At 41.1% G+C, this 27,093-nt stretch overlaps 1 protein-coding gene across 2 annotated transcripts in view; it reads right to left on the reverse strand.

Moving 5' to 3' along the window:
* Positions 1–27,093, reverse strand: part of bach2b (BTB and CNC homology 1, basic leucine zipper transcription factor 2b) — a 103,255-nt gene that overhangs the window by 67,901 nt on the left and 8,261 nt on the right. Inside the window, exon 1 of one of the 2 annotated variants that reach the window (XM_047818704.1) lies at positions 19,178–19,849. The exons of the other annotated variant lie outside the window; for it this stretch is intronic. The gene's annotated coding sequence lies outside the window, so the exon portion shown is untranslated. Of the gene's footprint in view, positions 1–19,177; positions 19,850–27,093 lie in introns of those variants that run through there. 2 annotated transcript variants of the gene reach the window in all.

Raw genomic sequence — 27,093 nt, forward strand, 5'->3', positions numbered from 1 at the left:
GAGAAACACGTAGATACAGAAGTGTTTATCAATCCTGCATGACTTACTTCAGCTTTACCTGCTTGAACGTTTCTGATTTTATTGATGATGGTTCAAACTGCGGCACCATAGCACGCCTACATGACGCTGTTTAATCTCTTGAATCATTTGAGTCTGTTCAGTTAAATGATTCAATCGGTTTCGCTTAAATATACAACCTGATAATTATCACTGTTCGATTTTTTTATTTATTTTTGGATGTTCATCTTATATGTTTGAATATCTGGAATTAGAAGAATTATCGTTCACACACACATCAACACACATCCTACTCCAGAAATCCACCAATCACTCTCTATGAGTCACTGAATCGACTGAATCGACAAAAGATGCATGAATGACACTCGGCTATGAACAAAAGATCCGGTGTGTGTTGATAAGGTTCATTAAAAGCAATTACAAATCTGCATAATGCCTGAAAGATAAACATGAGAGAATTCATGTAAAACAGGTTGAAACTGTGAACCTGTCAGCAGAGCATGAACAAAAAAAACAAAAAAACGAATCACTTAGGTCACTTTAGTGACTCACTCAGTCTAACAAAGATTACTAGCGCCTTAAGAACACAGCTCAACCCTCACAGCTCAACACTCACTCACTCACTCACTTTCTACCGCTTATCTGAACTTCTCGGGTCACGGGGAGCCTGTGCCTATCTCAGGCGTCATCGGGCATCGAGGCAGGATACACCCTGGATGGAGTGCCAACCCATCACAGGGCACACACACACTCTCATTCACTCACACACACACACACACACACTACGGATTATTTTCCAGAGATGCCAATCAACCTACCATGCATGTCTTTGGACCGGGGGAGGAAACCGGAGTACCCGGAGGAAACCCCCGAGGCACGGGGAGAACATGCAAACTCCACACACACAAGGCGGAGGCGGGAATCGAACCCCCAACCCTGGAGGTGTGAGGCGAAACACAATGAATCGAAATAACACCAAAGCTAGAAATGATCCAGAAGGTTTATCTCTATACATCTGTTCATGTTTCTTATTTTAGAATAAAACATATAGTGTTGCTTTTGGACCATATTAAATATTTAAAGGGTGGTGAGATTTGGTCGAGTTGCACATCGTGCACCATTTTTCAGTACGTGTTCACATCGTGTGTGTGTGTGTGTTTATGATTTGTTCCTAATTTGGCTGAACAATTGCGATAAAAGCATCTGATTTTCACTATTAAGTAAAAAAACATACAACATGCTAGCCGTCATCCTGCAACCCTATGACTTAAAAAAAAAAACATCCACATGCCTGGATTTAATTTTATGACAGACTCGGTCTACGTTCGAGTGGCAAAATCCGGTGATTCCTGCTAAGACTTTCAACACTGATCTCATCACTATGACTTCATGCACAGGACTGAAAGAAGAAAAAAAAAAATACACCGATGTTATGTGGCTATATTTGGGCTGCGGTTGTCTTGGTGATGGAAACACTGAGATTTATTGATTTCTCCTGTGTGCGTACATGTTTGTATGGAGAAATATGATCGTTCTATCTTTATGTGAGGTGAGCGGAGCATCTCGGTTATCTCGCACAGAAGTACGAGTGCTAATCGCGAGAGTTTCTCTAAACAATAGAGACTAGAAATCTTTTGTACAAACAAGCACACACACACACACACACACACACACACACACACACACACACACACACACACACACACAGAGTACTAAATGTGCCTTGCAATACATTCAAGAGTTTCCCCGTTGCCAATTTCATGACGTATCTTGATACGACGCCAGCAGTAATGTAGCATGATCCGATTGAAGACCAATTAAATATCAAAGGAGAAGCTCAGGAGACGCTTTTTATCATTCTTCCATAATGGAGAGCAATTAAAAAACGAGAGAGAGAGAAAGGACGAGGTTAATCCGAGATGGATTTTATGCTGCTGTGACTCTCGTCCAGCCACATCTGGATGAGATGCAGCCCAGGCTAATGTCTTTAATTAACTTCACAGAGACTCTGGCATTTCAGTGTCAGTGAGGATGGAGCTGATGGATCCAATGGAGATTTACAGTGTGGTGAAGGCTTCGGTGTCAGATGAAAAACAGCTTTGTGTTGGAATTAAAAAAGGATTTTCTTTTAAAAGTAAAACAATTGTGCATGTGTGACGGTGGGTGGGTTGTACCAGTGATGGTGGGGGTGGAAATGGGGTTTATACAGTATGTGACATGAAGCCTTGTTGATTTCTTGCACGGTTGTCAAGATTATTGACATTATCTGATATTTAATAAGATTAATAAGAGGGGCGCCTTGATGCCCAATGACCCCCGTGACCCGAGAGGTTCGGATAAAGTGGTAGAAAATGAATGAATGAATGAATAAGAGGGGCTACTTGCTGGGGGTCGGGTTTCGGTGTGAGTGTTTGGTGGGGTTGGCGGTCGGCGGTCGGTGTAAGTGGGGCACGTGTGGGCTTTTCTGTTTCTGATATTCATCATGGACGTCAAGCATTTACAGCCAGCAAGAATCAACACAGGGTTCGGAAAAGACATGAATGTGTGAGAGAGGGCGAAAGCAAAGAGAGAAAGAGAGTAACAGAAGGATGAGGTGGTGGCTAGGAAGTCACTGACTCAAGCCCATCCTCGATCCCTCGATCCGAGATAACAAGTCATCCTGCCGTCATGCCTCCTCTTAGAGCGTGATCCTGACTCCTCTTGTTGGTTGCTTTGTATCTCTTACAAGTTTCTTTGGTACTTTTTTTTATGATTTTAACTGAAAAACAGGAAGGCAAGACGGGGTGTGGGGGGATGGGGCATAACATGTGTGGGCTGTTCTGACACTCATGTAGGTGAGCAAAAAAATCGCACACAAGTAACCTTGATCACTGAGTTCTGATTGTTGTCTTTTAAAATCGAATGTAAAAAAAGGTCTGTAATATAATCAAATCAACCTCAACCTCAAACTTCAGACGCATTCGCCATCAAATGAAAGTGAAAGTGACGTGACGTACGGCTAAGTACGGTGACCCATACTCAGAATTTGTTCTCTGCATTTAACCCATCCAAAGTGCACACACACAGCAGTGAACACACACACACACACACCGTGAACACACACCCGGAGCAGTGGGCAGCCATTTATGCTGTGGCGCCCGGGGAGCAGTTGAGGGGGTTCGGTGCCTTGCTCAAGGGCACCTCAGTCGTGGCCGGGCCGAGACTCGAACTCACAAGCTTTGGGTTACGAATCATACTCTCTAACCATCACATCTCTCTTACTGTTTGCCCGTTTGGTCACAGGCTAGTGTTACAACTCTGAAACCACTTCAAATCACTTTACAAACGAACTGTTAAAATTCTGGTGATAAGAAATCAAACATTTGTCCAATATTACAAAAATATAGATGACTCAGCTGGGAAAACACGGTAAAATTCTCAAATCCATGTCTTGTTTATAAAATTATTCGTGGTTTTTCATCCCCTCCCTTCCATCGGTTTGTCAACATCCGAACAGCTGATCATCGTAGAACCGGAGGTGCGGTGAGGGGAGATTGTATCATTCCTTTTAGGAAAAGTAGATTTGGCCAAACCGCTTGTTTCTGTTCGAGCTGCTACTGAGTGGAACCTTAAACCCCTTTAAACATCAGAAACCTGAACACATTTAGTACATTTAAGACCCAGTTAAAGAAGTGGTTCGTTATTAACCAGAGCTGTCAACATTAGCCTAGTTTTTGACCTGCTTTTGTTGCCCCCTGATGTTTTTTTGTTTATTGTGTGTGTGTGTGTATGTGTTCATGTATTTGTCTGATTTTGTTTGATTGCCGGCGTCTCGTCTTTCTAATGTACATTATAGCTAATAGGGAGGCACGGTGGCTCAGTGGTTAGCACGTTCGCCTCACACCTCCAGGGTCGGGGGTTTGATTCCCGCCTCCGTCTTGTGTGTGTGGAGTTTGCATGTTCTCCCCGTGCCTCGGGGGTTTCCTCCGGGTACTCCGGTTTCCTCCCCCGGTCCAAAGACATGCATGGTAGGTTGATTGGCATCTCTGGAAAATTGTCCGTAGTGTGTGAGTGTGTGTGTGAATGAGAGTGTGTGTGTGCCCTGTGATGGGTTGGCACTCCGTCCAGGGTGTATCCTGCCTCGATGCCCGATGACGCCTGAGATAGGCACAGGCTCCCCGTGACCCAAGGTAGTTCGGATAAGCGGTAGAAAATGAGTGAATGAATGAATGAATGAATGAATTATAGCTAATACTTACAGTAGTATTTTTTATTAAATGTATTGTAGCTTTATTGTTAATTATATATGTTTTTAGGGTGACTATTACCATCTGTCTAGGGACTACAGGTGGAAAAATAGCCATCTGGCTAACTCTGGCATATTGACAGAAATGTTTATTAATATGCATTGTCCCTGTAATAAATAAATAAATAAATAAATAAATAAATAAATTCGAAGGGTGCGAGAAGGAAAGACAGAAAGAGAGCGAAGGATTGAAGAAATGATGGTTAGGAAATCTGACTGTGGTAAACCCACCTTCCCTCCTCCACCTCTGTCTGATCCAACAAGCTGTCCTACCTTCATGCCGCCACCTTCACACCGAACCGATTTCAACCTGTGCTTGCTTTCTATTTGTTACTTGCACGCTTGTCTAGATTTGTTTTTAATAGGATAAATGGTCAGGATTACTGGAGTGGCAGATGTTTTGACACTCATCTAGACGATCGAACCAATCGCACGTGTTTCGGTCTTGATTCGTGTGAGCGGTGAGGGACAAAAAGGAACGTAAGAATGAGGCAGAGAGGAGCAAGAAAGAGAGTAATGGAAGGATGAGGTGGTGTTTAGGAAGTCGCTGACTCAGGCCCACCCTCCTTCCCTCATTCCCTCCTGTATCCGAGCCAAAAAAGCTGCTCTGCCATCATGCCTCCTCTTTCAGGGTGATCCCGACTCCCCCTGTGGCCTCCTTCCCTCCCTCCCTCCCTCCCTCTTTCTCTCTCTGTCTGAATGTCAATATTTCCACACCCGCTGCCTGCCTATTGAGGGGGAGGGAGCGTTTCACTGCCTCCTTTTTGGTCCCTAACAAAAACATCCTAAGGACCTGGCCTGCCCCAGGCTCCAGGAACTGCAGGAAATGAGGACAAGAAGATTGGTGTGAGAAAAAAAATGTCCTTTGCTAACAATATGAGAGATAAACCTTCGTGATATACGAATCGTCCAGAACAAAGCGAGTGACGCAAGGCTACGAGGGTAGTAAAAACTGCAAATCATTACACCCCTGAAGCTATGAGGAAACTTGCTGCAGTACCATCTGCCCTAGCTTTCATTAATCACCTCAGCCAGATGGGGTATTAGAGATTTTTTGCATATCTTCAGTAAGCATAGCTTACAGGGGTGTTGGGTAAAGGGGAGGAGTTAATTGCTCTCTTCACCCCCTAGATATTTGCTTGGAGCTATTTTTCCAGTCCGTTCGATCACGTTGCTGTTGACTAGCGTTGCACTTTTCTGTCATTTTCTAAAGCCCTATTCGGACGGGATTAGTTTTACGTGGGGACGTGGGGACTAAAATCACTGAGAAGCTCTGGTAATAATTACTTTACCCCCACGTCCCCACGTAGAACTAGTCCCGTCCGAATAGTGCTTAAGAAAACTGATTGATTTCCCCCCGTCGTCGGGTTATAAATAGAGCCGCAGGCAGCATTTGTTCGAGCTATGAACAAATCCATGTACGAGGTCACTAGCTTTCTATAGCGTGTACATGCGTGTAAGTTCATGTGTGTTTGTGCTTCTGAAGGGCAGGCAGTCCTTGACTTTGAGCTTCAGCATTCAATTCCTTTTCCAGTCAATAAGTTCAGACTGAGTCATCAACAACCAATAGCACAGCCCTCCAGACTGAGGGGCTAATTTGATTTCAAGAATGAACACTTAAAGTGAGTGCCACAGAGGAACGTTTCTCATCACGACTCCGTAGCTACGGTAAAGCAACCGAAGCATTACGGACCTTGAACAATAAAGTAATACCATAATGTGGTACAAATAGACGATTTTTCCTTACTTGGTCTGGTTGCTCTAGTAGTTTCAGTTAAACTCAAATCAAACAGCCGTGCACTGTGTAACACCGATGTGCCGACATCTATTCAGACACACCACGCCTTAGTCACCCTGACAAAAGTCCATGGTGGAAGATACTCGAGTGAACACTAGGGATGACGCTTTCTCACAGAAGGTCTGACAGGATCCGTGTGGGGGGCTTTGGAGACTGCTAACACATCCTCGGGTGAGAAATCTGCCACGGAACCAGTTGCCACATATAGCCGTAACCATGGCAATGGTGACTCCAGAGCTGAGGCGGCCATTACAGATAAACATAAGGAACAATGTAAATCTCCACAACGGTGTTGGGTATAAGAAAGAAGAACTGTGCATTAGTCAGAGGAAATGACAAAAAAAAAAAATACCATTTTTAGTTAAGAGAATTGGATATTTTGGATGCAGTGTTCTGTGGTGACACTGAGCAGAGATCTAGTATGTCTAGAGTGTTAAGCCTGTAAATGTAAATTCCCTGAAAAAGAAATAAATTCCTGCTGAACTCGTCGGTTTGTATTCTAGTCGTCTTTATATTTACATTCCCGGTTCCTTGTGGAGCTGTCTTTGCCCTTGGCCAAGTCCCCAGAGGCTCCTATAGCCTGTTTCCCATGGGAATCCATTCATCTTTTGGCTTTTCAGCACACAGCGGGGACTTGACAAGGCTCGTGACATCTTCAGCATGGCCACTTCCACAGTGCACGGTTTGGCACGAAGCACAAGATTGGTGCTAACTAGGGTATGGCTAGCTTCCAGGCTTAATTCTAGATACAGAAAATCAAATGGTAAAGTGTTCCTAATCATGCATTTGTACTTACTCCAGCAGAGTTTGTGCTTCATTATGTACCTGACTGTGAAATATTTAACAAATAATTGAGTGTCAAACAGGGTGTAAGCAGCACTCTTCACACTTTCTGCTGAATCAAACCTGAATAAAACCCAAAGAGCAAATAACAGCAGGAACTCAGGATCGATACGTGGAGAAAAAATGGCATCTGGCCAGATCGCTTAAACATCAAATGAAAAGAACAAGACTAAGCAAGCTTAACTTAACTGGATCGTAAACATGACCTGTGGGAAACGCTGGCTACTTGAAACTAAAACCACTTCATGTCTGTAACTAACTAACTAACTAACTAACTAAATTTATAAAGAAAAAGCTACAAAATCACAAATAAAACCAAAATACTATTATTATTAGCTAAGCTGCTAGCTATGACTGTTTACATTCTTATAAACTAGAGAAATCTCTGCCATTGTGAATATTCGAGGAAGCTTGTTTAAAAATTAAATTAGCTAAAATACCTCGATCCTCTGATTAATCGCTAAAATTTTTAGACTAGCGATTAGCTGGATAACAGCTAAACAAGCGACTAAAAATCGGCTACTAAGCAAAACTTCGACTGCGTGTAAAGGTTTTAAAAAAAAGAGAATATTTTCAATAGTCATCCAAAACGACACCATATCAATGTCTTCCTCGTGGAAATGGGAATTTCATTGAGGAGTTTTTTTTGGCTAACGTCGGCTAAATGCATGTAAGAGGAGCTACTAAATGGATGCCGTTTGTTAACGGATTTAAAGGATTTAGTAAACAAATCTAGAGGAAGTACGAGAAAAGGCAGGGCGCTAACGTCATCTTTTTTAAATAGAACTACAGAGGAAGAAAAACACTGTGGTCAAAAATGCCGTCATCAAATGATGTCATCAAAGTGTTGAATAGAAAGCATTTGAATAGAAATTATATTTCCAGCGTACACTTCAAAAAATAACTGGAGGAACAGAAAAATAATTAAAAAAAAAACAAACGTAAAATTGTTAAAAATGACTAATCTTTATGCTCATAAATTTCAAACCAAATAAAAGCTCATTTCAAATAAATAATCTGTACAAACCTTATATAAAGTCGTGTATTAACTTCTACAAAAATGTCGACAAGTCCAGCCTTCGAGAGTAAAAGAGCTTCAGTTGCTCAAGATGGCCGACATCCTGTTACAAAATTTACACGATTTTTGTAGATTAAAGCGATTCTAACCTTTGATGTATATACATTCAAATTTAATGATTTACATAAACATGTTTACCTTGAAGTTTCATTCATCTTCTACCGCTTATCCAAATTTCTCGGGTCACGGGGAGCCTGTGCCTATCTCAGGCGTCATCGGGCATCGAGGCAGGATACACCCTGGACGGAGTGCCAACCCATCACAGGGCACACACACACTCTCATTCACTCACACACTCACACACTACGGACAATTTTCCAGAGATGCCAATCAACCTACCATGCATGTCTTTGGACCGGGGGAGGAAACCGGAGTACCCGGAGGAAACCCCCGAGGCACGGGGAGAACATGCAAACTCCACACACACAAGGCGGAGGCGGGAATCGAACCCCCAACCCTGGAGGTGTGAGGCGAACGTGCTAACCACTAAGCCACCATTCCCCTTCCTTTAAGTTTATTTTTTATTAATTTTAATATTTTTCGGTAGTTTTTCCTTTTTTCTTCTTCTTTTTTAAAAACATATAGTCGTACTATCCGACTGCGCACGACGGTTTACGAGACTAATAAAATGTAAAAGATTTAGTAAAAGAGATTCAATGTGTTTTATTGTTTTTTTATCCTGGTTCAGTAAGGCTTACTAACCGCTAACTGCTAACGAACTACTTAATAAATACTACTTATGTTCTCAGGCTAAGCTGCAGTTCCGCTGACCAGGAGAAAGTCGCTCGAGTGTGTGAATAAAAACACACTTCCTTTACTTCTTAGCTTCGTTAGCATCGTAGATCCTTAAAGTCACAAACTCAGGACACCAAACGAGTGAGAAATTCTCAAAATATCTCAAAAAAATCATTCAGAATGTCGCATACATTTATTTCAATTCAAAAGATTTAACCCAAGACACTGTCACTGTGTCTGAAAACGTACTTGAAGAGTCGAACTACGTGTCTTTAAATAACCCGGGAAACCATGCGCGATATGCTTTCTTGTGTAAAACAGTCATCAGGATGGGTTCAGAAAGCCGAGTTTCTCTCTGCTTTCAATAGTTCGCTCTCTGTGATCAAATATAGACTAAAAGTGGGCTGAGCGCATCTGCCCCACTTCTCCTTAACCTGCTTTTATGTCCTCGTGTACCCAAAGACAAAATGCAAGCAGTCACACACACACACACACACAGCGTACGATGTCCTTCAACAAGGACATATCCAGAGGCAAATGAACGTCTCAGAAGAGCATCAGCATCACATTCTCCTGCATTTTGCACTTTTCCGTTCAAAGACACAGCATAGTAATAAAAAAAAAACTAGAATGTACATTTCCTGAAGAAAATGTGAATGGTGCTTGCACGTGGCAAATCTCGGCACTCGGTTGCTAGGGTGAAATTTTAGGAATTTTCTATTCAAGTCTATGGGATATTTTTTTGGCCCTGTGCGAACATCGTTGGTTGGATCGCTTAAAAAAGTCATAGAACACTTCTCCTCAATGAACCGGTCGATTTGACACCTCATTCATGGGTCTAGGACAAAAGCTGCGGGACAAGATATGCGCCGAAGTTTTGTCCGGAAGAAGAATAATCAGTATGCAAGATAATAAATATGTTGCTTTGCAAGCACCATTAATAATAATTAAAAAATAAGATTTTTCACTGCAATATGGTTTCATGTGACACCTAAAACTAGCAGATTTATTTTATTTGAAGATTTCCGATTTGCTGGAGGTCCACAAGTGGTCAGGATAATAATAGTTTTCGAGAAAAAACAGAAAAAAAAAGAAAAAAAAAAGAAAGATCTTACAGGACAGAACGCTCATTTGCATACAGCGACCTCAGGGGAAATACTACAAAGCCGGGAATGTAATAAGGATTCACATAGAGTACGAACGCCTTGTTTTATACGGCAGGTTGCGGTTTCACGGATCGTTAGCTGGACGTTTACGTTTGTAGGACCGAACACTAACAGTCCATAAGAGGCAGAAATCACAGACACCTCACATCTCACTTTGACCACCATAAGAGTCTCAACAGAAAATAAATAAATAAATATACACATATATAACGTAAGTGATAACAGATAATACATGCAAATAGAAACGAATTCAAAGTCCTGAATATAAAGAAAATCCAAATTGTGATAATTTATCACACTGACCAACACACGTCACACACAGGGTTGTGTGTGGAAAAAAAATCCCCATACAAATGATATATAAGTGTAGTTGTGTTAGTTTCTTTGCTTATTTATTTATTTTTTGGCCCACGCTGCCACTTACAGCATTCTAGTTCAGCTTCGGGACCTGCTGTGGACATCTGATGCGCATCAACTCGCAGCTATTGCAATGCATGACTCATCTCATCACACTGTGCTTTATTTACCTCCTGGAAAAGCCTCCGCAGCTGGACGGAAACATGACACTGCGGCTTGGCTGACGTGCATTTTAAAGCTCCGAGCTGAAATGGCGCAACTCGCCCGTATCTGTTTGCCGGGCTTCAAGTGCGGCCCGCTAGCTGAAAGTGGCCAGGACATGCTAACCCGACTAATCACACGCACAGCAGCATGCAGGGTTAATAGGTCAAAGTGGGGACAGACGGACGGACGGACGGACACTTGCCTCTTACTCAGGCTCGTTCTTGCTTTGTTATGATCCTGTCTGCTGTGAACGCTGGACTGGGCAGGAGGGGAGCGAGGGACTGAGAGAAAGACAGAGAGAGAGATAGAGAGAGAGACGGATAGAGAGTGAGAGAGTACTGGCAGTCACCTCGTTCCCTCCCATGCCTTCTGCATGGCTGGTGTGTGTTAAAATAAATCGGTGCCTCCCCTTTACACACACCAGACATTACCTTATACAAGACTCACTAGGGAGCAGACCACCACTCTCTCTCTCTCTCTCTCTCTCTCTCTCTCTCTCTGACCCCAGCACTCACAACTCCACCCCTACCCTCCATCTGACACTCCCTGGCTCTGTCTTGAGGAATTCAGAGTGTACATGAACTCACATGACTCGACAGATCCGGAGGTCTAGAAGGGGATACGGCTCACCTCTATCCTTCCCAGACAGAGGAGAGAGATAAACATAGAGAGAGAAAATGAGAGAGAGAGAGAGAGAGAGAGAGAGAGAGGTAGAAGGGGCTCTGGAGCACTGGCTCAGTGTTAGCTCAAATTACACGCCTGTCAGGTCTGATGGATTTGGCTGAGAATGAAAGAAAATAAAAGAAAGCGGCTGACCATGATGGCTCGATAACTGAGGGACCCCTTACACAGGGACCCCACAGTCACACAGAGACCCCACTGCACCCCACAGTCACACAGAGACCCCACTGCACCCCACAGTCACACAGAGACCCCACTGCACCCCACAGTCTCACAGAGACCCCACAGTCTCACAGAGACCCCATTGCACCCCACAGTCACACAGAGACCCCACTGCACCCCACAGTCACACAGAGACCCCACTGCACCCCACAGTCACACAGAGACCCCACTGCACCCCACAGTCTCACAGAGACCCCATTGCACCCCACAGTCACACAGAGACCCCGCTGCACCCCACAGTCACACAGAGACCCCGCTGCACCCCACAGTCTCACAGAGACCCCAGTGCACCCCACAGTCACACAGAGACCCCAGTGCACCCCACAGTCACACAGAGACCCCAGTGCACCCCACAGTCACACAGAGACCCCAGTGCACCCCACAGTCACACAGAGACCCCACTGCACCCCACAGTCACACAGAGACCCCACTGCACCCCACAGTCACACAGAGACCCCACTGCACCCCACAGTCACACAGAGACCCCACTGCACCCCACAGTCACACAGAGACCCCACTGCACCCCACAGTCACACAGAGACCCCGCTGCACCCCACAGTCACACAGACACCCCGCTGCACCCCACAGTCACACAGAGAACCCACAGTCACACAGAGACCCCACTGCACCCCCCAGTCTCACAGAGAGTCTTCTGCACCTCGCCTTTTGTTTCCCCGCCCATTCAAAATCCGGGCACGAATGAGTCACATTCCAGAAATGCATTCCTCAATTTTCCCAATAGGATGAGTGTGACGAGCAAAAAAACAGGAGAGAATAAACCAGCAAACGTAGGTCAGCGATCCGAGCGGGAATCCCTTATCTTTCTCTCGACTTCCTCCCTCTCGTCTTTCACACACGATTCAGACAGGATCATGTCACCACACGATAGTGAACGGAAGATCCCGAGGAGAAGGAGGAGAAGCTTCGGACTCACCGTGCTCAGGGCTTTAAAGTTATCTTTATTCATATATCCAAGCTTCAGTGTTTGTTAGGCTACGGTGTTATTGTACATAAATGGTGTGATGTCTAAGAGCAGCATCTGGAAGAAGTTCTTGCCATTTTTAAGTGTCTGGTTTGAAATCTTTGAAGATGACCTGTGTGTGTGTGTGTGTGTGTGTGTGTGTGTGTGTGTGTGTGTGTGTGTGTGGAGAGTCCACAGCTCCTAACACACTCGATTCGAGTGCATATAGCCATGATGATGCCCTGTTCCTGCTCTATGTATCTCCCTTAAATATTTCCTTGCTGTTTTCCAGATGTGCAGCCAGCTTCTCAGAATTGTGTACTCACGTTCCACCGGCACATCTGGCCCCAGTCTGGTGCTTACAGCTAAAGATGTGCTGGAAACACCAGGCTGGGTTACAGACACGCACCGGTTACACAGAAGGAGGGATTAAAAAAAATGTAAAAAATCCACTTCCCGATCTCAAGTAACACATTCACCCTGTACCGAGTGCACATTCCTTATTTTTTTTACACGTGACCTTCAAGTCGTGTCCTGGATTTATTCTGTAATGAAATGACCTAAAATGCCATTCAAGTGCCCTTTATAGGATTAACCCCTTGCTTCATCTCTACCTGAAGTGAGTGATGCGGCGGCACTTTAGTCATTTCATCTTTTCAGAGTGTTCTCGCCTCCTCCCCACCGTCGCCGAACAAATTCGTACCACGGTCGTTAAACACGTCCAACAGATTTTGAAATAATAAGTAAAAAAAAAAGAGCCAGTGGGGGACACGGTGGCTTAGTGGTTAGCACGTTAGCCTCACACCTCCGGGGTCGGGGGTTCGATTCCCGCCTCCGCCTTGTGTGTATGGAGTTTGCATGTTCTCCCCGTGCCTCGGGGGTTTCCTCCGGGTACTCCAGTTTCCTCCCCCGGTCCAAAGACATGCATGGTAGGTTGATTGGCATCTCTGGAAAATTGTCCGTAGTGTGTGTGTGTGTGTGTGTGTGTGTGTGTGTGTGTGTGTGAATGAGTGAGTGTGTGTGCCCTGTGATGGGTTGGCACTCCATCCAGGGTGTATCCTGCCTCGATGCCCGATGACGCCTGAGATAGGCACAGGCTCCCCGTGACCCGAGAAGTTCGGATAAGCGGTAGAGAATGAATGAATGAAAGAGGCAGTGTGTATAAATGTATAAATACAGAAGCACAAGGTCGATTTTACTTCCTGTTGTACTTCCTGTGTCTCGTATTTCCACGCCTACCTGTGCACCTGCTTCAGTAGTGATGTGAGTGTTTTACAGTCTGTGTTATGATGTGATTACTCAGTGATTCAGGGCAGAATGACAGCTACACACACCTACAGTAACACTGATGCTTTAGGGCCGCAGTGTGAACACCGGACACACATCTCAGAGAAAGACGAGCAGGAGGTGACAGAGAGAGTCCTGAAATATCCTGCGCTCGCTCTCACCTGACTGAAGACCAGAACGGCAGGAGAAGATACATGATACAGCAAAGTCAAGAATAGACTCCTCTCTCTCTCTCTCTCTCTCTCTCTCTCTCTCTCTGTAGCACTCCTTCCCTTTTTTTTCTCTCTCTCACTCTCTCTATCTACTTTCTTTTCCAGTACTCCTTCTCTCTCTCTCCCTTTCTGTAGCACTCCTTCCCTTTTTCTCTCTCTCTCTCACGTCCAGTACTACATCTCCCTCTCTGTATCTCTCTTTCTTGTCCAGTTCTCCCCCCCCTTTCTGTAGTACTCCTTCCCTTTTTTCTCTCTCTCACTCTCTCCCTCTCTTGTCCAGTACTACATCTCTCTCTCTCTGTATCTCTCTTTCTTGTCCAGTACTCCCTTTCTCTCTCTCTCTCTCTCTCTCTCTCTCTCTCTCTCTCTCTCTCTCTCTCTCTCTCTCTCTCTCCCTTTCTGTAGCACTCCTTCCCTTTTATCTCTCTCTCTCCATCTCTCTTTCTTTTCCAGTACTCCCTCTCTCTCTCTCTAGTACTCCTTCCCTTTTTTCTCTCACTCTCTCCCTCTTGTCCAGTACTACATCTCTCTCTCTCTGAATCTCTCTTTGTTGTCCAGTACTCATTCTCTCTCTGTCTCTCTCTGTCTCTCTTGTCCAGTACTCCTTTACTTTCTTTCTCTCTCCCTCTCTTTCTTCAGTACTCCTTTCCAATCTCTCTCTTTCCCTCTATCATGTCCAGTACTCCCCCCCCCCCCCTCTCTCTCAATAGAACCTATGATACATGTTATTACCACATGACCGTGTTACTGGATGATAACTGGATCGTACGTTGCGATCGATTAAAGGTTTAAAAATCCGAACTGGTCATTTCTGAACTTTTTGTGGTGACGGACTTTAAAAACTCAGGGTTACTTTTCCAGATTAATTTCAGTTTTATTTCATTTTCTGTTCTTTCGCTGTGTTTTAGACGTGAAGAGAAATCTGAGCCGCTTTTTAGATGAACAAACACTCGGAGCATCTCGGAGAGCAGAAATGGGTTTGATATCAACATTTACTCTGAAGATACAAACCCCTGTGTGTGTGTGTGTGTGTGTGTGTGTGTGTGTGTGTGTTTACTTTCATATGAGCTTCATATTAAACACCACTGTGGCCTGAGACATGACAAAGACGTTCGATCATCAACACGAACACAACAAAAACAGAAGGTGTGAAATTTTTGAAGTGCACAGTAGGTTTGGATAAACATCTGTGTTTACAGCCTGGAGTTGTGTGTCAGCAGGATATAATGAGTTGAAACACAGCTCCGTGTTCCTTTTCTGTCTCTTCATAAGCTTTCCTTTCCCTGAGTGTGCAACACTACACGCTGTAATATTTTGGGTTTAACGCTCTTAAAAACGTGACATCATCTCGGACAGGGAAACCCTCAGGGCTGGAGGAATCCTTTACTGCTGAACTTTCTTGGATCAATGGTATCCATGTGAGAAGAATGGAGCTCGGAGGCCTTGAATGGCCTTCATTGTGTTTGTGAGTGTGGAGTGAAGCTCGGAGGTCTGAATCCCACTCCGGAGGTGGTCGTAACGCATCGTTCACAATCGAGGCCTTCTGAGTCACCCAGCTCGAACGCCCCACTGTTTTTGTGGGGAAAATGAGAACCAGGCTGACCCTGAGCTCTCTCCTTATGCCTCGGTGACTCGGAGTGTTCTTTAAGCCACGCCGCTCTGCCGCACAAATCGCCTTTTTTTCCCCCCACTAGCTGCTCGATTAAATGCAAACCATCTGCAGTTCCAGCGCGAGAGACGCTCTGGAAATGGCATTCATCGACGTTAACAAGCGAGCGCGTTATACTCAAGGTTACGTGGCGACTCAGACGAGGTGGACTCCGAAAGGAAAACAGAGTCAGCCAGTGACTCTGCTGCTTTTCTTGCTGTACAATCTGCTCATTCAAAGGCATTCCTGCAGAGTGACGGGGGAGGGGGGGGTGAAGAGAAATCCACCCATTCCGACTTATAAGTGCGTGCAACATGCCGCACTCCGACATCCACAATGACCTCTTTCATGAAGCCCCCTGAACCCTCCGCGCCCCTCCCCCCACGCTCACACACACTCCAGGAGCATGCTGGGAGACAGACAGACAGACAGGAGGACGGCTCACACACATGCCGTGTCACTTCATCTTTACACGCTCGCATGTTTTCAGTGACCCTGTGCATGTGGTAATACTTACAGCTTCGCCACACAACCCTGGTGCATTGTGCATAAAACAACAACAACAACAACAACAACCAAAAAATAAACAAAACACTTTACAAAACAAAAGTTGTTTCATGCTGAGAAGCGACTGTGTGGAATTCCAGACATCTGTAGAAATCATTTGGAAAAACTACAGACATCAGTACACACACACACACACACACACACACACACACACACACACACACACACACACACACACACACACACCGAAGTATTCAAGCACAATTTATCCACAATATCTGTAATGAGTAAAAAAATGTTCTATAAAATAACGATATGACATTTACATGTCAGGCAAGATGCTAAATGCGACTAGAGGAAAAAATGCGGCATTTTATAAACAGATGCTTGCGATTTCACCAATCCGAGTCATTTTTATTGTAAAAATGCTGCAGGTTTTTTTTTTTAAAGTCAAATTCTTTGCGTAACAATCGATTCGTGTCAGTCTGAAAATGTTCGTCACCGAAGACGGAAATAAAGAAACGAAAGCGTTTTGTTCGACAGTTCGACAGAAAAAATGACGAATACGAAGACAAACGAATTAAAGGTGAACAAAACGTCTGTAGGTTTGTCGGGACAATATCATGGTGCTGTATTTCTATTCAGTTTTAAACGCGATTAGAAAACTTTACTGAATTTTTTTATTTTTACAATAATAAGAAGGTTATAAAAAACATTTTCAAACGTTTAATGGTTTTAAAACATGGAAATATTTGAAACGAAGAAAGTCAATTTCTTAAAAATAAAATCCTGAAATCTGCCGAACATTTAAGATTCAAAATTGATTTTTATTACTATTGAAACTATAGTTTATTTATTTATATTACTATTTGAAACTATTTTTATTTCCGTATTTAAATCGGAGCGAAAATTCGACATTGTCGATTTAAACGTCCGATTTTCCTCAAAAAACAAAAAAAACAAAAAACAATTTAAAAAAATCGTGTCGACGTTTCAGAGATTCGACTCTACACACTGCTGGTGTGTTAATCGTTTGATCTGGAAGGTGGAACTGGGTTCATTGATCATTTCCTCTCTGTGAATCGTTCAGTGTTTCTGTGTTTTGTAACGATTCTCACATTAAGAGTTAAATGACTACCGTGTGACTCGGACTCACAACAAAACACTCCGAGATCATCAGTCGCCCGACGCCTAATAGTATCAGCTTTAAAATGTTTATAGAAGGTCATGTCGGGTGTCATTAGGACTTATTAACGTCTGCGTTATAAATAAGTCGAGGTTTAGTGTTGCGTAATGCCGCCGTTATTTTTGATCAAATGTCGGTGTTGAAACGAAACCGAAGCGTTACATTTACGTCGTTTTTATGTTATGTGCTGTAGAGCAGTGTATTGTTTCAGCCTTGTTCCATCTTTAGCCAGACTAAGCGCTCTGACCTGTCGGTTCTCACCGAGGAAGCGTTTGCTTTCAAGTGGAGTAACTTTTCACGGCGCTTATTAAACTTGCACGTTAAAGGATCCGCGATGAAACAGGAGATCGGAGCGGCCGAGGTTTTAAGGTGTAGTGTTCTAGCCGTCGCTCTTATCCGATCCGGGGCGTATTCGGGCTTAGCGTAGACGCGTCACGTGCATCCCGACCCGATGCTAAGCTGTTAGCGCGGTAGTGAGCTAGCGGCACCGATCCACAGCGAGGAAATGATCTTAGCGATGAATGTGACTGAGAGGAAGAATAGAATATACAGATACAACCTGGTCTGAGTCTCATCAGAAAAGCACACAAAACATTAGCAGTGTTGAGATCATGTGTTCCAAACGGTGATGAGTCACACGACGATGCTGTGTTTTACTGCATCATCGTTAATAAGCACCTGCTCAGGGTCATTATGTGTAACGGAATACCGAATCAGGCTAGGAGTGTGTTCAGATTGCTAACAAGCAAACAAACAAACAAACAAACTCATCCTTGGTGTCTCAATGCTTCAGCTCAATAGATACAGCTGGACTTTTACAGACCGCCTGATTTCACACACACACACACACACACACACACACACACACACACACACACACACACACACACACACACACACACACACACACACAGTGTAAAACGTCTTGCTCTGGAATTTTAAACAAAACAAACCTCCCTACGCAAGAGGACCGAGATGTTGTTTTACGTTTTTTTGTCTTTATCTTTTATTAAAGAATTGCGAATAAGCCAAATATTTGGCATCGGAAGCGAAGCGAATTACGCGTCGTTATATCGTCAAAAACCAGGCTATAAATTCATCGAACTGCTCTGTTCTGTTGTTCAGTTCAGTTACTCTGGAGGTTAATATTTATTTGGATGGTTGATATCGTAGCACCTGCAGAGGAAGTCATGAAAAGGAAGCCTTATTTCCTGTGAGAAAAAAAAACAACAAAAAAAAAACGTTTTTTTTGTACATATTTATTGTGCATAACAGTCGTCATTGCCAGCTCCTACTCCACACACACCCGCCTCAGGAGGTGACACGGTGCCGAACGAGAGTTCCGTGAACGAGCGAGCGAGCGGATGCCGGATGGAGATCTGTCCGTGATAGATCATCTCAACTCCACGTCTTTGTTCTTGGCTTTCTGTGTGCCGCCCGTGGCGAGAGGTCACACGGCCCCTGTTAAAGATTTACCCGTACGCTGGCACACGGCGTCGTTCGGTTTAATCTGATCCGCATTTTAGTGTCTTTTGGGCCTGCGTGCTTCGGGACGAGCCGCTAAACCCGAGGGCTTCTGTTCTGAGAAGACAAAGGCCAACGTTTCTCAGGTGTCTCAGCATCTCTAACAAACACGCTCGAGAGTGGAACTTTTATCAGTCGTCCGATGTTTTTCTGAACGGACAAGATTCGAAAACGTATTTAATCTTTTAACAAATTCTCGTACGTGCAAACGGATGACTCTGTATTCAAATCTCAATCAAGTGCGTTCACACGTTATACAGTTTAGATTCTTCCCCTAAATATAATCACATATTGAACATTTCATTGTTCTTTCACAGATCTTTCGTTCTTTACTCATAGAGATGCAGATGTAAAAATTGTATATATTACCAGCAACATCCTCGACTAGCCGGACATTTCTAAAAGGGTCCAAAGCTTCCTTTTTGTTAGCTATCAGTCAGAAGTATGAAAAGTGAAGTAACTCACAGATCTGACAGAAGATCGCTCCACCGAGGTGCTGCTCTGTGCTCACTGCTCCAGCAAAGCTACCACGTGTGGAGATGCGCCTCAGTGTGTGTGTGTGTGTGTGTGTGAGACTCATGCTAAGCTCACAGTCTGCCACAGCTCATGACTGGCAGCTGCCTGGTGCGACTGGGTGCTTATTCCATCACTGATAAAACCGTAATCGTATTTCTTGTCAGGATCATTAACTACACCGAGCCAAAAGGAGGACAATTAAAGATCATATGGGTCATAAAATTCAAATCTGCTATTTTTTTTCTCATCGTATCTGTTTTTGCATTCGCTCTTAAGCTTTTCGTAGGTTGTGATAGCGTTTCGACGGCGACAATCGTGACGATCTCTAGCATGGGAAAACAATTCAGGAGTTTCTTAACTTTTAACCCAAACATAATCTTCGTTGTAGATTCTTTATATCTTCTAGAAAAACATAACTATGGATGGAGGAAAAGTACAAAAACCTTTTTTTTTTAAGTAAAAAAAGTAAAAATTTTACTGATGTATTAAAGAGGAATAAAATATTTAATACGAGACATGTTTTTAAAGAGTCAAGGCTGCAAAACCACGTCATTTTATAAATCGAGAGTGTTAACACTCGGTGGAAATCGAGTTAAACACACACACACACACACACACACACACACACACACACACACACACACACACACACACACACACACACACACACACATATATATACATGTGGAGGTTATCGCTGGTGCCCTGAAACACGGGCGCTGTTTGCTCTGGGAAAACAGATGTTGAAAGGGTTTGTCGTATATACCGAGACCTTCAGTGTACGAGCGTGTGTATAAATGTTAGCCAACAAATAAATCCTGTGTGATTTTAATGACCTTTAATACAGTGACAAAAAAATAAAAACAATAAAAATCTAACTGCGTCTCATCAACCTGCATCAATCTGGTCTTCTGCAGAAGTGTTTCAAAATGTCAAAGTGGGAAAGTTATTGTTAAAGATGACCGTCAAAGAGAAAAGCAGATATAGATCTATATATTTATATATATACACCAAATAAATGATAAAGGTAGAAAATAAAAAACAAAGTAAAAGAATAAAAATTAGGAACAAATTACCGAAGAAAGAAATATACAAAAAAAATTGTAGTATATGAAAAGGTAAGTGTGAATCGATTCGATTTAATTCGATTGTTCGGTATAATAATTGAACTAATTTAATAAATTCAACAGAAGACTATTAAAACTATACGAGAGGTTCGGTTCAACTCGAGTGCGTTTTCAATTCTAAAGATAGTAAAGATCGCAGGATCGTTACGTTTTATCGGAAATGTAAATAAACTTGAACTATCTATTAACGAAAACTATCCAGTAAACCTACAGTAGAATTAAAAATAGAAAAATGTTTATTTACAGAAATATCTAGCTATGAAAAACGTAAACGTACATTCGCATGTGTTTAAAATAAAGGTTAGGGTTTAAAAAGCTCAAATTTTATACAGTTCACTAAAACTAGGTTATTTTTTTCCAAAACTACCCGCAGATTAATGGTAACTTTTAAGATTTTTTTTTGTTTGTTTTTAACAAAGCTAACTATATAATGAAGTCAAAGTTAAAGCTACTATTAATTTCAGTATTTTATAATGCTTTCTTTTAAATATTATTATATAAGTATATTATATATACTATTATATATGTTTATTACAGTTACTACAAAAAACTAAATTTACAACTAAGGATATTTTTCAGAAAAGCTAAGAGTTTACTAAATGTTTACAAATAAAGTTACTATTAATATATAACTAACTAACCATATATTAAAGCTTATTTATAAGATAAATAAAGTTAAAATTAAATTAAAGTTGTTAAAAACATTAAAAACATTTAAGATGATTTTAACAAAATAAATATAATAAGATCAAAATTTAAAACTATTAGGGTCAGTGTTTATAAAACTTTACTATCTAGTATGTTTTCTACCAAAGTTACTGTTATATATATATATATATATAAAATAAATACTATTATACATGTTTATTAAAGTTACTACATAAAACTTCTTCAGAAAAGTTCATAGTTTAGTAAACATTTACTAATAAATTTAAAGTTACTATTTCTTAAACTAGCCAGATATTATAGCTCACTTTTTAAAATATATAAACTGTATAATAAGAGAAAAATAAAATAAAAAACTATTAAGGTAAGTATTTATAAAAGTGATCTATTTAGTATGTTTTCTATTAACTATTCGCTAAGCCGACCTTGCGTTAGTATTAAAGTTTGTTTCTGTTTGGGAAAAGCTAACTATCTAAAACTATACGTTTTCTAATCAGATTATTTATTCACATGAAAACTAACCGTATATTTATGCATATATTAAAAATGACTCATGACAAAATTGCTATTTACAATACTGGCAATTTTGGGACATTGCAATTAATGGTAATATTTAGAAAACTATCGAGTGTCTTTACTATTCAAAAATGAAACAAATTTCTAATTATCTATTAAAGTTAATTACAAAGCAACTTTTCGTTAAAGTGTAGAATGTGTAGAATGTTTTACGAATACATGACAATTATGGTTGTTATTATTTACAAAACTAACTATATATTAATGGTTATTTTGGATTTATTTATTATTTGTACACAGCAAATTATTTAGTAAGTTTGCAATTTAAAGTTTACAATTACAGTTTAGAGTTTAGAAACGCTAATTATCTGGTAAGTTTCCTAATCAAGCTCCTATTAAAGATATTATTTCCAGAACGTTCATTATTTCTCGATATTAGGAGTTACTTTCTAGATGAATTTTAACAAATTGAACTGTATAGTGAGGTGAAAACTACTGAAGGTCAGTACTTTGAAAAGTTACTAAGTTAACTAGAACAAGGTAACAAGCTTGGACACTGATTACTAAAGTAACTAACATTAATTACGGTTATTAAAGTTAGTTAATGATCTGTTCATATTTATAAGTGAAGTGTCCGTTAAGGCTGGACGTTAATCTGCATCTCTGCTTCTATGTGTTAGCATGAGGCTAATCTACAGGATAGAATACAGAAGATGCTATCGCTAACTATTATAGTCTAGACAGGTTTAGACAGTAAATAAACACCTTTCCATTTCGCTACAGACACACACACACACACACACACAGACACACAGCAACATTCCATATTAGCCTGTGACGGAGAATTCAGAAAGATCATGTTCAATGCTTTAGATTCCTCGAGACAACTAAGTGTCATGAAGCAGCTTTGCTTTGCCTTGCCTTGCCTTTCCTTTCCTTTCCTTTCCTTTCCTTTCCTTTTCAGCCACACAAACGTTTTTATTTGTATCTGTTGTTTTTTCCCCCCAGGTGAATCAGTTAGGGAGAAAAAAACGATAAAAGATGCAACTAATGAGCACAAACCACAGTTGTCTGGTCGGGTGGCAGGGAAATGAAAACAGGATGCTTTATGCTTTAAGAATCCTAGTCTCTGTGTTTACTTTGCTAAAGACACCACACACACACACACACACACACACACACACACACACACACACACACACACACACAAACACACACACACTGTATTGAACTTTTTCAAACATTACCAAGTTAATTACCTTACTATAACTGCATGCCCTGAAGCGTTTCGTTCCGCTTGCGCATCTTTTATCTTTTTTTTTATCCCCTCACACACACATTTACACACCAGAACACCATCATGCATGATAGCGTACACATTTATAGTACAATATACTATAAATGAATATGAATATAACTATGAATCTTAATCTTATGACATCAGCTAATTTTACTGAAAGAATAAGTTACAATTTTTTTTTAAATAAGGTAAAGTTTACCGTTAACACATTTTTTTGAAATTTTACATCCATTATTATTATTATTATTATTATTATTGTTGTTGTTGTTATTGTTATTATTATTAATAAAAATAATAATAATCGTGTCATTTAATCCACCCCCAACACTTTCTGACTAATAATAAAAAATAATTTAATGTCTTGCATGAGTTGTATTTTCCACCTTAGAACAAGTGATAAAAGCACACTGATGATGACGATGATGAAGAAATAAATTACCCTTTTCAGCACTTTATAAATATATATACATATATATCACCATACAACTATAGCTGTCCACAATCATACAGATTTTACACACACATCATAATATAGTGTAGAAGTGACAATGACGTACATATATATTAAACACACACACACACACACACACACACACACACACACACACACACACACACACACACACACTCCTTCAGTTATATCCTGCAGCTATACAATAAACACCAGTTTATTTACTGTATATTGTTGCATCAGCACCATGAGATGGTGTTTATTCAGCAGATCGGTCGTGATGTTACTATGAAGACTTATAACCGTGTTATGACACACTAATCACAGCTTTGTGTATCTTTTGTCTGCCATAAATTATAAAAAATAGTCAGTTTTTAATAACTTTGTTTTCTCGTACACCATCGCTCACTTAAACTTAAAATACGACATAAAAGGTTTATAAAGGCTTATTAAAGGTGTTATAACATGACACAATAAAAACTTCCAACCAAAAAAAATAAACCCAGACTGCAAAATCTGTCTAAATATTTCTACAGATATTATTTGCTGAAAATACATAAACGACACATCGATAAAGTTTTGTACTACATCCAGTGTGTGTGAGTCTAAAACATTAACCACACCCACACACACGAGCGAGAACAGACGCACATGTGCAAACCTGGAACGCAGCCATGTAACTTACTGTAGTCAATCAGGAAGTGGTCATGAAGCTCCACGCCCACCTCTCTCACCTCTCTCACCCCGTCACCCCTCCACCCCGCTCCACAGCCCCGTGCCACCTGCGCAAGTCCCACAGGATGCATGCACACACGCACACGCACGCACACACACACTGCACAATCATCAACCCACCCACATTCAAACAAACACACAACCGCCCCACAGACACACACCTACACCTCCAGCTGCAAGAGTAAAACCGCATATTGTGCTTGTTTTTGTTCGTCGCCTGAGAAATCACTAGATGCTGAGGAAACTGTCAGCGTATTCGTCTGCGCTCTCTCCAGATCAGCATAACGTGCACTCAAAAAAAAAAAAGTCTTCATGTCAAGTTATAAAGTAACACACCAACACTTTTTGGTCTTCGAGTGTAATGTTCATAAGGCTACGTAAAGATATCATCATGAATGATTCGATTAATATATGTATATAGTGTTTTTTTGGTCTTAAAGCACGTAAAGTATGATACTAAAATCCATCAACAACGAAGTTTTTAAAATTTTATGAAAAAAAAATACATACAGCATTCACATGAGACGTAACGCTGTCATAAGGATTCATAGAAACAAAAGCATGCTTGACTTAAGGGTCAGAAAAGAAATGTTTTGTTTGATTTTTCCTATTAACCACATGATGTGTGGAATCACTACTGTTATGCATCTCTGACATACCAGAAGCACGATGATCCACAAAGTTTAAAGTTTGAAGTTTTAGTCTTAAGACAGCTCAGAAGACTGTCATAACATGACCTTACCTCAACCAGACAGATTGTGGTTGTGTTATGATGCTTTCTGAGCTGTCCTATAAATGACTTTGTGACTTAGTTGTTCTGTCAATTTATTTTTTAAATAAGTATTATAACCCTTTTATGTAGGTTCGTGTCACTTACGGAGGTGTCATGAAGCCCTAAAAACAGTACTTGTAAGTACAGCATCATAAGTAAGACTGACGCATTTCGTGACAAGGGGAATTTCAAGGTTCAGATTTTTTGCATGAGACTGATTATCCATGCAAGTTGACAACACACAACATGATAAGACATTTAGTTGACTTAAGAGGTTATGACGCTTTATATAAGAATGTCACAAGAACATATTGCTAATGATGCATCGTAAAATGGAAACCAAAAACGGAAACGGCGCATAGTAATTTAAGGTCAGAGACAAGTTTCATAAATTGATCATTTTATTTACTGCAGTCATGACAGGTTTATAAGCATTCATAAAGCTTCATTAAGTAGAAATAAGAAACTTGAGTTTGGAAAATATACACAAAACAAAATAAGATGTACTGCAAAACTTTCTTGTTACAGAGTAATGACTAGCGTCACTATGTCATGGTTATGAACACGTATTAATCAAACGTCAATGATAAGTCAGCCTGCAGAATGTCATAACACAACCCAATGTCAACAGTTGATTACGGTGTCATGGTAATTTCATCTCAGGCTTGAATTTAGCTCAGGCCTTTATCTTTTACAAAACGTTTGTTTGTATTAACACCTTCCCTATGTCACATGGTTTCATAACAGTGTAATTAACACCAAGGACCAAGTTCACGAAACACCACAGAGCATCTTTAGCAGCTCAGTTATTTCTCGTTTACTCGGGTTGTGTCGTCGTTATTAATACGAGTCTGGATTTCCATACTTTTTGTATGTCAGTCATAAGTCACCTCAGAAACGGTTATAACAACAACAACAACAGATAATCAGGTGTTATATTAACTTGATAAGCAAAGGCTGATTTAACTTGTTTTAAATGTTTATTCAGGTTTATGTCGTAGGTCCTTATGAAAAGCTTATGAAGGATTCGTGCAGCTTTATGAACATTCATAAACAGAGTCGACATGACAACCTTAATAAAGCTTTATAAAGCCTTAATAAAGCTTTATAAAGCCTTAATAAAGCTTTATAAAGCCTGTCGGGTTAGATCTCGGTATCCGAGGAAATCACACTAATTAGGTTTCATCTTTTGGACAATTCACTGAGACTCTGTTGACTCCTTGACACTTCATGAAAGAAATCCATCATCCGCGAGCTTTGATTCGTTTATTCCGACGTCGGAGAAGCGGTTATTATTCATCCGTGATTATTCGTCGTCACAGAGAGAGATGTCTTGGACTCCTCAGATTTCCTGTACTGCTGTTTGAAACACATACACAGTGGGAATCTTCGGTTTAGCTGCTCATTAAACATTTCTCTTTTTTTGTGACCACACGTCTTTCCGTCCCCCCCCCTCCGTCTCTCTGAAGCTATGATCTCATTCTCTTCCCAGGAATCCGCTGATTGTTTTAAATACCTTCCACTCAGGCGCTGGACTGGACCGGAGTGACTGCGCAGCTCATTCCCATGTGCCTCAGGAATGAAAGAGGGAGAGGAGGAGGAGGGGTAAAAAAAAGGAACGGGAAAAAGAGGAAACAGGAAATAAACCTTCAGTAAAGTACATCACGTTAACGTTTCTTAGGGCACGGCCGTGATCCGGTTCGCTCGCGCTTGTTCCGAATTAGCCGGGAACTTTAATCCGGTTCAGAGACAAATCAAGAAGGAAGGAAAAAAAAAAAAAAAAAAAAAACAATCTGCACATTCAGGCCAAGTTGTTGTTGGCTGCATGCCAGAGAATTCGATGATGACACGACTGACCAAGGTACATGAGATGGAGGACATTTTTGCTCTTTTTTTTCCCAGCTTGTGTATTTAATCCTACTTGTTTGCGACTCAAAAGGCGTTTTCGTTTCACAGCAGCACAAGAAAAACTAGGTTTGAAGTTTTTACTACATTATCAGCAATCAAGATGATGTACAGAAACAAGGCACGCACACATCTTATGCGATCGTATCATATGGCAGCAATTTGCTGACAGGATTTACACTTTTTACCTCCTGACATTTTATTCTGTGTAAAAACGAACGCACGAAAATCCGAACGCTTTTTTTTTCTTTTAAGTAAGACATTTTTTTCTACCACCAGGAGCCTGATTTATTTATTTATTTATTTATTTTTTTTGTGGAAAAAATAAAATAAAATCCCATTTCATTGTTGAAAAAGTTTTTTTTTTTTTTTTTTTCCCCCGTGTTCAAATTA

This window comes from Tachysurus fulvidraco, chromosome 9 (genome assembly GCF_022655615.1).
Source record: "Tachysurus fulvidraco isolate hzauxx_2018 chromosome 9, HZAU_PFXX_2.0, whole genome shotgun sequence".
In the NCBI taxonomy this organism is placed as follows: Eukaryota; Metazoa; Chordata; class Actinopteri; order Siluriformes; family Bagridae; genus Tachysurus; species Tachysurus fulvidraco.